The sequence below is a fragment of the Odocoileus virginianus genome, chromosome 17 (genome assembly GCF_023699985.2).
Source record: "Odocoileus virginianus isolate 20LAN1187 ecotype Illinois chromosome 17, Ovbor_1.2, whole genome shotgun sequence".
In the NCBI taxonomy this organism is placed as follows: domain Eukaryota; kingdom Metazoa; phylum Chordata; class Mammalia; order Artiodactyla; family Cervidae; genus Odocoileus; species Odocoileus virginianus.
The window spans coordinates 19,075,903-19,085,253 of NC_069690.1; the positions used below are offsets into that span (position 1 = coordinate 19,075,903).

Below are 9,351 nucleotides of genomic sequence, written 5' to 3' on the forward strand. Positions count from 1 at the left end.
TAGATCCCACATGCTGCAACTAAAGATTTTGCATGCCACAATAAAGAGCAAAGATCCTGTATGCCATAACTAAGACCAGGCGCAGCCAAATACATTAAATAAATATTTTTTAAAAAGACATAACCCGTATCTGCAAAGAGCTCACAATCCAACTGAGGAAACAAAACATTTAAATAATAAGTGTAATGCTAACAGGATACTAAAATATCACAGCAGCCCAGAAGCAGGAATGATTAATTCTGCTTTGGAAACTAGGAAGACTTCACAAAAGAAATGAACTATGAGCTAAATCCTAAAGATTAATTAGGAGATTCACTAGATTATTGGTTATGTCTGTCTGCTTGTTTTAGAAGTGTCCTTGGAGCAAAAATAGGATGAAGAAAGGAGGAAGAAAAATGAAATCAAGCATCTGCTAAGTATTAGGCACTGTGGGTAATGAAGGGTCTTAAAGGGAAAGGGAATAAGTAGTCTCAGAACTTAGGAAGATCACTCTTGTGACCGGGTGGTGGATTGACAGAAGGGTGATTAAGGCCTGAGGCATACAGACCAGTTAAGAGGTTACTGCAACTGTGCAAGTGAGAAATGAAAATGGTCTAATCCAAGACTTTGGCAACAGGTGTGGAAACAAAAAGGTAGATTTAGGAGACCTCAAAGGTTAAAATCAGACCTAGGTATCAACCAGATACAAGTGATTAAGGAAAAGTACTAAGGTCAAATCCAGAGTTTTTTATTTAGGCAACTGTGTAGCTATTAATATCATTCAACTAGGCAGGAAATCTAGAATGTTTAGATTTCATGGAGAATATAATTAATTCTGTGGTGCCTATGGGATGTCTAGGTGGGTTTTGGACATACAGGCCTCGATTCTCAGAGGGAAGGAGGGAAGGGACAAGGGAGAGGGAAAGACAGAAAAAGAGATTTTAGTTAAATCTAGAGATTTAGATGATTTGCCTGTGTGTGTAGTGAATTACATTACCTGTGAAAAGAAAAAATAAAGAAAGACTAAAGATTAGATGAAAGAGAAACAGTGATGCAACAAGGTCACAGAGAATTAACAGTATAGTAAAAAAAGGAAAGGCCATCATGAATATAGTAAACTCCGTAGGTGTGAAAGAAAGAAAGGTAATTTCCACTTGATAGCCTCTGAAAGGTAAGGGAAAGAATAACATTACAGGACTAGAGATAACTGGATTAATGATTTACCAAGAACAGGCAATTATTTAGGTGAGACAGAAGCCTAATCAGACACCCAACAATCACCTACCAAGAAGAATGATCTTTTTTTTTTTTTTGGAATGATCTTTTTTTATCTAAATAGAAGTCCTACTTAGAAATTTGAGATCTGGTAGAAAACCAGAGTAGTTGTGGGGGGAAAAAAAGGTTAGAGTAGAGCTATGATCCAGACACACTAGCAAATACTTCAAACCATCTCTCACCAAAAACAGCAGCAAAGGGAAGAGGATGGATGCCCAGCAGAGGGGTGCAATATTGTTAATCAATATTGGACCTGGTCCAGCTGCCTAAAAATCACAGCCAATTTCCTCAATGTCTTCCCAAATCTGAAAATCCCCTCTCACCTGGAAGCTATAATACACAACTTCCAAAAACATTATGGATGTCTCCTGCCACAATATTCTAAGGATCCAAGCTTCAGTCCATTAAGTCATCCCTAGTAAAACAGACAGCTTGGCCAGACTTTGGATAAGATTCACATAACCCTCAGTTAACGTGAGATATCTCACTGGTGAATATTTTTTCATGCACCAAGTACAGAAAATATCTTTAGGTGACACAGCAGTGTCCTAGGAGAGGAAGAATACAGTGGAGAAGGAAATCTAGTAGCATCGTGCTTGGCAATAAGCAAACTTACATAACACAGAAAATAACTGGTAATGTATTCCTGACATGTTAAAATCAGTGTACACTATTGCATTTTAAAGTAAAATAAACTAAAAGGATCTAAAATTTCCACTACGTATCCTTTATTTTAAATATATTCAAAAAAGAAATAAAATTAAGTAAAAAATTCCAATACATTTAAGAAGTCATATTTATGGAATTCTTGAATGTCTTTATTTTTTTTTTTTTTAGTTCTACCACTTTATTGCTACCAACCCATCTCCCTCCACCCTCGTGCACACATGCTCAGTCATGTAATCCCATGGACTTCAGCCCGCCAGGCTCCTCTGTCCATGGACTTTTCCAGGCAAGAATACTAGAGTGGGTTGCCATTTCTTTCTCCATTGAATGTCTTTAAAGACTTCTTTAAAGTCTTCTACCCTCAGATTTCCTTTTTAAAAAAATTTTACATAGTAAAATTTGTGTTATAGTGTTCAGTTCTAAGAGTTCTCACAAATGCATTGTCATATAACTATAACCATAATCAAGATAAAGAACAGTTTCATCACCTTCCAAAAATACTCTCATGTTACCCTTTTGTAGTCAAACACTTCACCTACCTTTAACCCAATCTGATCTGTTCTCCACTGTCCCTACAGTTTTGAGTTTTCCAGAATGTTATATAAATCCAATCATGTGGTGGATAGTCTTTTTTTTTTTTTTTAACTGATGTATATCTGATTTTAAAAGTTGTGTTAGTTTCAGGTGTACAACCAAGTGATTCAATTATACAAACATACACACACACATATATATATATCTCCAAAAGATTAGAAGGTGATAGCAGCTTTTAAATAGGAAAGATCTCAATGAATACATGAAGAGATGGAGAGCAAACCTATATATTAAACGATAAATAGTAGATATGTGAAAATCATTCTGCATGAACCTATTTGGATACTGTTCCAAACCGTTGAAAAATTACTGAGGTAACTGGGGAAATGTGAAAACTGACTGGATAACTGATACTATTAAGAAATGTTTGCTAATTTTTGGTGGAATTTCTTTTTAGTCCTTATCTTTTAGAGCTACATACTGAAATATTTATTCATGAGATTATGATATTCTGGATTTTAAAAAAATAATGTAGGTGGGTTAGTGGGTACAGGCTATACAGATGGAACAAGATGGGCATGAGCTGACACATGCTGCAGCTATAGCAGGGTGATGGGGTTTCTTATGCTGTTCTGTCCACTGTTGCACTTATTTAAATTCTTCCATAATAAAGAGGTAAAAAACAAAAAATGCTACCATTTTTTCCCACTACGATGAGAGGTTTTGTGTTTTATTCTTTGCAACCTAAAAGCTGATAATTTAAGCCAAGTGTATAATGCATTAAAAAACATAAAGATAAGTATGAACTACTATTGAGAAAGTACTGAGGGCCACATTCTCACTTAGCCAATTTCTCCAGACCATGTGAATGATCAACACATTAAGCAACTGGACCTTAGACTCACAGGGTCATTACACTGGCTTTAACTATTACTTACACCCTAATGATTTCTAGGTCTGCATCTCCATTCTATGGAGATTCTAACGCTTTCTACTGAACTCAAGATCCAAATATCCAAAAGCCTGTTAGACATTTGCTCCTGGATTTCCCAGACATCTCAAATCTGACATACCAAAATCGAATTCATTTTCCCTCAAATGGAACACCCTCTTACTCCTCTATTCCCTGCCTCAGTTAATGACATCACCATCCACTTAGTTGCCCAAGCAAGTAATTTTAAATCCATATTGGACAACTTCTCCCTGACACCTTCCTCAACATAAAGTCAGTAAGATCCTTCTAGTTAGTCTCCTAAAAAGCTGTTTAATCTGTCTACAATTCCACTACCTGAGGTCTTCAACATCTCTCAAATGACCATCATACCAGTCTCATAACCAACTGGCTCCCTGCAGCCAATTTCTCCTTTTAAAAATCTAACTTCCATACCTTTCTTTTTATTTTACTGAAGTATAGTTGATTTACAATGTTGTGTTAATTTCTGCTATACAGCAAAGTGATTCAGTTACCTATATAGAGAAAAATATCCTTTTTCATAATCTTTACCATTCTGATTTGTCACAGGATATTGAATATAGTTTCCTGTGCTATTCAGTAGGAACCAGTTTTTTATCCATCAGTGTTACTTTTCCTAAATAGTGATCTAAGCTCTCCCATGACTGCCTAGCACCTACAAAATAAAATTCAGACCCCTCAATAAGACCATCCACAACTGGACTCCAACCCATCTTTCACCTCACTTCCTTCCACTCCTACCTCATATCCCTTGACCTAGGCACATTAAACCACTGGCCTTCCCAGTATAGACTCATAGCTTTGTGCAAGTTGCTCTCTGCACTTGAAATACTATCTTCTCCAATCCTTTTCTGTTGAAGCAGCCAAACAGTATTCATTCCTCAAGACCCAACTGATTCTTCCTCCGGGAAGCCTTCTCCAACCTTCCTTTCCCACCACCAGGCAGAACCAGTGCTCCTATAACTCTTAGTAGAGATCTCTATGACAGCACTTACTATACTGGTACGATTCATAACTATGTATTTGTCAGTCTCTAATTAAAATGTGAGCACCTTAACAACACAGATCATGTCATTCACATTTTAACTCCCAGTGTCTACCACAATGCCTAACACACAGTAGGCACTTCAATGTTTGCTGAATCTGACTGCTGAGGATTATCACCAACATTTCTCAATGAGACTATAGTCCAAAAACAGAGTTGTTTTGGTTTACTGGTGAAAAAAAAAAAGACACTACAGAAATTCATACTTTATGGCATTTTTGGTTTTATATATTTTTCCCAAATTGCTTCAGGGTTAGTCACTAGAAAATTAGTACCGAAGTCTTTTCTTCTGGCTGAGTCTTTTACTATTATTATTTTGGCTATGCTGCACGGCATGTGGGATTTTAGTTCCCTGACCAGGGATCAAACCTGTGTCCCCTGCAATCCTGCAGCGGACGTGCAGAATCCTAACCACTGGACCACCTGGGAATTCCCTTAAGTCTTTTTTTTTTTTAATCACCAACCCTTGAGTAAGTATTAAATCACTCCTTAAATGACCTATATTTTCCCATGAAACACTCACTCCAGTGCTGAACCAAATCATCATTTTGTAACTGAGCTAGCAAATCTAGTAATTTATTAGTCTCCTTGTATTAAATCTATCTTTAATAAAATTTAGCATTTCTCCTCTCAAGTTGTATTCACTCTTTTCACTCTTGAGTTGTAAAGCTCTAAAAGGGACACAATCAAGACCTTGACAGGCAGTGAAAAGACAGAAATAGATATTAAACACTTCTCTGCCGAGAAAGCATTCACCTCACACCAAGAGTACAGCGACTTCACACTTATCCCCTCTCTGGTCAGCTGTAAAGCTTCAGCCCGTCCCCTGGTCATTTCACTTCTCACACACGCTCTCACTTCTCAGTTTATTGTATCAGAACCATCTATTTAGAGTTGTAATATTATTTTAGGAGTTTAAATCCAAGAAATAGGCTCATGACGCTTCTGAAAATGTTCCAAGCTTCCTGTCCTGCTCTGCTGCATTAGACAACGTTGCTCTGCCAAAACCTGAGCTCATTTCCTCCTGCTGCTTGTCCTGATACGGTGGTACACATCAATAATGCCCTCCCGGTTCCCTTTTCAGACCTCACCGTCTGCTTGGAATGTCCCGTCTTCCGCGTCCATCTGTGACAGCCTATCAAACAGGTTCGATGCAGTAGAGGCCTTTACTGACAATACCTGATCCAGCCCTTCCATCAGCTCTTACTCCATCACTCTTTTGGGGAGGGGGGGCGTGCAGCATGCGAGATCTTAGTTCCCTGATCAGGAATCATACCAGCAGCCCCTGCAGTGGAAGTTCACAGGCTTAACTACTGGACCACCGGGGAAGTCCTTCCATCAATTTTAAGACAGGCTTTTTTCTACCACATTTCTCCAAAAAACAGGATGCAACTGATGGCCTGCCAGTCTCATCAGTAGTATTTCTTCTTCCTTAGTGGTATGCAAAATAACGGTGAGACTTACAATCACTGGCATCATAGATTTGATGGAATAAGGTATTGAATTCCATTATAATTATTTTGTATAGTTCTGTTTCCTTCACTAGACTGAACTAGTAGAGGGCAGGGGCTAAGTCATCATCAACTCTGACCTGTGATTTGGGCACAAAGAGAGTGAGTATCCAATGAACACTAGTAATAATTAATTAGCATTCATTTAGCATTTACTAAGTGTCAGTACCATTCTAAACACTTTATATGTATTAACACATTTAACCTTCACAACAACCTCATGAAGTAAGTACAATTATCATCTTTGGTTTATAGATGAGGAAACAGGCAAAGATATGTGAGTAAGCTTATTCAAAGATACACAAAGTTGCAGAAGATTTGAACCCAACTTTGCTGATTACATACTGTTGTTATTTTCCCTTCGGCAAATATTAACAAGCAGGTACTCTAAGCCAACAGCTGTGCTAAATAAATAAACACTGGTAAGCAAACCCTGCTCTTCAAAAGGGTCCTCTGAACCACAGGTCCATTCTTGAATCCTTTACCCTCCAAACATCACAATCAACTTACAGATTCACCAAGTTAAACCCCCTCTTCTCACAACATTGTAAATCAACTCTACTTCAATTTAAAAACTGAGTAAATAAAAAATAAACAAATCCACTCTCCTCTTTACTTTCCCTTTTAAACATTTTCTCATATAGTATTCCTTTAAAGTTGCTAGCACTCTATCAAGAACCAAAACAAATGACAAAAAAAAAATCCTTCTGCTCTTATTATTAATTAGTGGTTATAAAAATATCACAAAAGAGACTTCAGCTAAGGAATGGGTGGCAAGACCAGAAAGGATATGAAGAAACAAAGGTTCTGTTTGCAAGCAAATATTCTCAGTAAAAGAAAGAGAGAGGGAGGTAAAAACACCATAATTTTGTTTTTAAATAGACTGCTTTAAAAAGGGTTCCCCCTAGGCATGAAATGCTTGGGTTTTTTTTCTTTTTTTAAGAAAAATGATTCATTTTATCAGAATGAACATGAGCTGGTAAACCTTATTCCTTTTATTTTAGCTCTTGCAACAGGCAATCAAGGCACTGACCATCCCCTTTCTCTCCCTCAGGGGAAGACTCCCTGTTCTGTAACAGTAATCTACTACATAAAAGGAACCACAAACAGGAAAGAGAAAAGGAGGAGGACAGGAAATTCTCATCACAGCTGAACAAACCTCTATCATTTTAACGTAATAGGGATGGCATTTATGGACTTGTCTGAACTGATGGAAATTTCCAATAGAGGGGAAAGTGCATCATCAAAATTAAAAATAAATGTCCAACTATTAGAAATAAGATGGTTAGGTTAGTTCTAACATTTTTACACCTCTACTTCATCTTCCATGTGGTAGACAAAGACAGAATAAATCTGAATCCTGTAAATGACCTATGACAACAGTAACAAACACTTTCTTTTTTAAACTATCCTCTAAATAAGAAAAAGAAACTATCCTCTGTCATGGATGGAGAATTTATTGGAAAAGACAAGCAACTAGAGCAAAAAGTTTAAAATGATCTATTACTGTGTATTTCCAGGAAAGAGAAGTAAAACACATTTGACCAGACAGAGAAGTTAAAGGCAATGAGGGTTCATTGCCCCATTCCTATAAAATAATTCATTCTTCTTATCTGTGAACCTTCAAGGATCTAATACAGCTACTCCCTACCTTTGGTCAGATGAAAGATAAATCACTCACTAATTTACAAAAGACCTCGCCATTTCAAGCTCTCCATCCTCAGAGCTGGCAGAGCTGAAGCGTCATCTCTTTCGTCCTTTTGAAAGGAGTTTCAACTAGAAACTAGAAAGCCATTTTCTCTCTCTCTCTCCAAGTACACAGTTTAACTCTGTCTTCTGCTTTGTCCACCCTAAACAACAAGAACAATGACAAAGCCTCAGGAGTGCTCCTTTGGCCCCTTAGAAACAAACCACCACCTCTCCGGCTTTTGCACAGCTGCTTCTGTCTTTCTCTGAGAGACACTCCACCCTGGAGGTTTCCACAAGCAGGGTAACAAAAAGTGGAGCCTAAAAGCAGCTATATGCTATCTGACCTCCAAAACAGACACAGGGCCTTGGGGCAACCTGAGACTCTTGCAAAGAAAAACTTTTTTACAATTAAAAACATAACAAACTGGGAAAACAAAACAAAACTGTACTGTGCACCCCTCCCAATTTGTCTCAAACTAGTTTTTTTTTCAACTCATAATAAGGCAGGTTAGTACCAACTATGCTACAAGGGAACCGAACAGGCTGTGTCAAAGCATTAAACAGATTGATCTTCCAGTCTCTATTACCTCCCTCTTGGGTGAGGAGCTACATACCATTTGTAAAAAAAAAAAAAAAAAAAATGCCTGAGAGTATGGCATTTTTCCTACACAAGTCTGTCTGATGGCTAATGTGTCACATCACAGAACAAACTGGTATTTCTGCACGGGATCTGCTGAGCCGATAAAGAAAATATGTCTGTGCCGATCGCTTTTACAAACAACATGCTTCGCCTTGACAAAGAAATCAGTCATTCCATTAATAACGGTAAAATCTAAAATCCAGTGATACTGCCGGTGATACAGCAACCTCGACACAGTACTCACAATTTACAGTTTTTATAAACGAACTCAACCTCATACGTGATGCTTGCAGGAGCCCGTTTAAACACATTACATCTTCCGGAGGTTCAGAAAGGTTAAGTGGGACCTGCCCAAGGTTATTTATCAGCTTTAACCAGCGATGGACATGGATTCGAACCAGTCGGACGCTAAGCTCCTAGCTCTTTTCCCTAGACCCCTCCCAGCTTTAAACGACCCCCATCCTCTACCCAGAGTAGCCTATTACTCCGGGCGACCGGCTCTTCCCCGCCTGGATCAGAGTTGTCTTCTTCAGCTCCAGGAGGGCTTTCATCCTCCACTACCCTCCCCGCCCGAGATCATTCTCTGAAAGAAGCGGAAAGGGAGAGGCGACCGAAAGCTCCTGGGGGAAGGGACGACGACACACGGGAGAGCGCGGGACACTGCCCCTGCAGTGGGCTCCTTCACTCTGCAGCGCGCACCCCCTGACCTCTCCGAAGCCGTCCAGCCCTGGCGCTGGCGAGCCGACCACCGTGCCCCGAATCCTCCCATCATCACCTCAAACTGTCCCTCCCCCACGCCCCTACGCCTCCGACAGGCAGAGCCCACCCCCACCCCCCAAGTCGCAGGATCCCTCCACTAGGTTACCCTCTCCCTCGTGTAGCCCACCCTGCTCCCACCACCACTCACTGTCGGTGACTGGGCCCGGCCCTCATGGCTGCTCCGTTGCCGCCCGCCGCCGCCACCGCTGCTACACGCCCCGGCCCCTCAGTCACCACAGCCGCCGTCGGGACTCGCCGGGAGCCGCTCCTGCGCCTGCGC

At 39.7% G+C, this 9,351-nt stretch overlaps 1 protein-coding gene across 1 annotated transcript in view; it reads right to left on the reverse strand.

Annotated features, from left to right (window-relative positions):
- Positions 1 to 9,351, reverse strand: part of FAM222B (family with sequence similarity 222 member B) — a 55,554-nt gene extending 46,203 nt beyond the window's left edge. The window contains exon 1 of the mRNA XM_020884736.2: positions 9,220 to 9,351. The gene's annotated coding sequence lies outside the window, so the exon portion shown is untranslated. The remainder of the gene's footprint in view (positions 1 to 9,219) is intronic.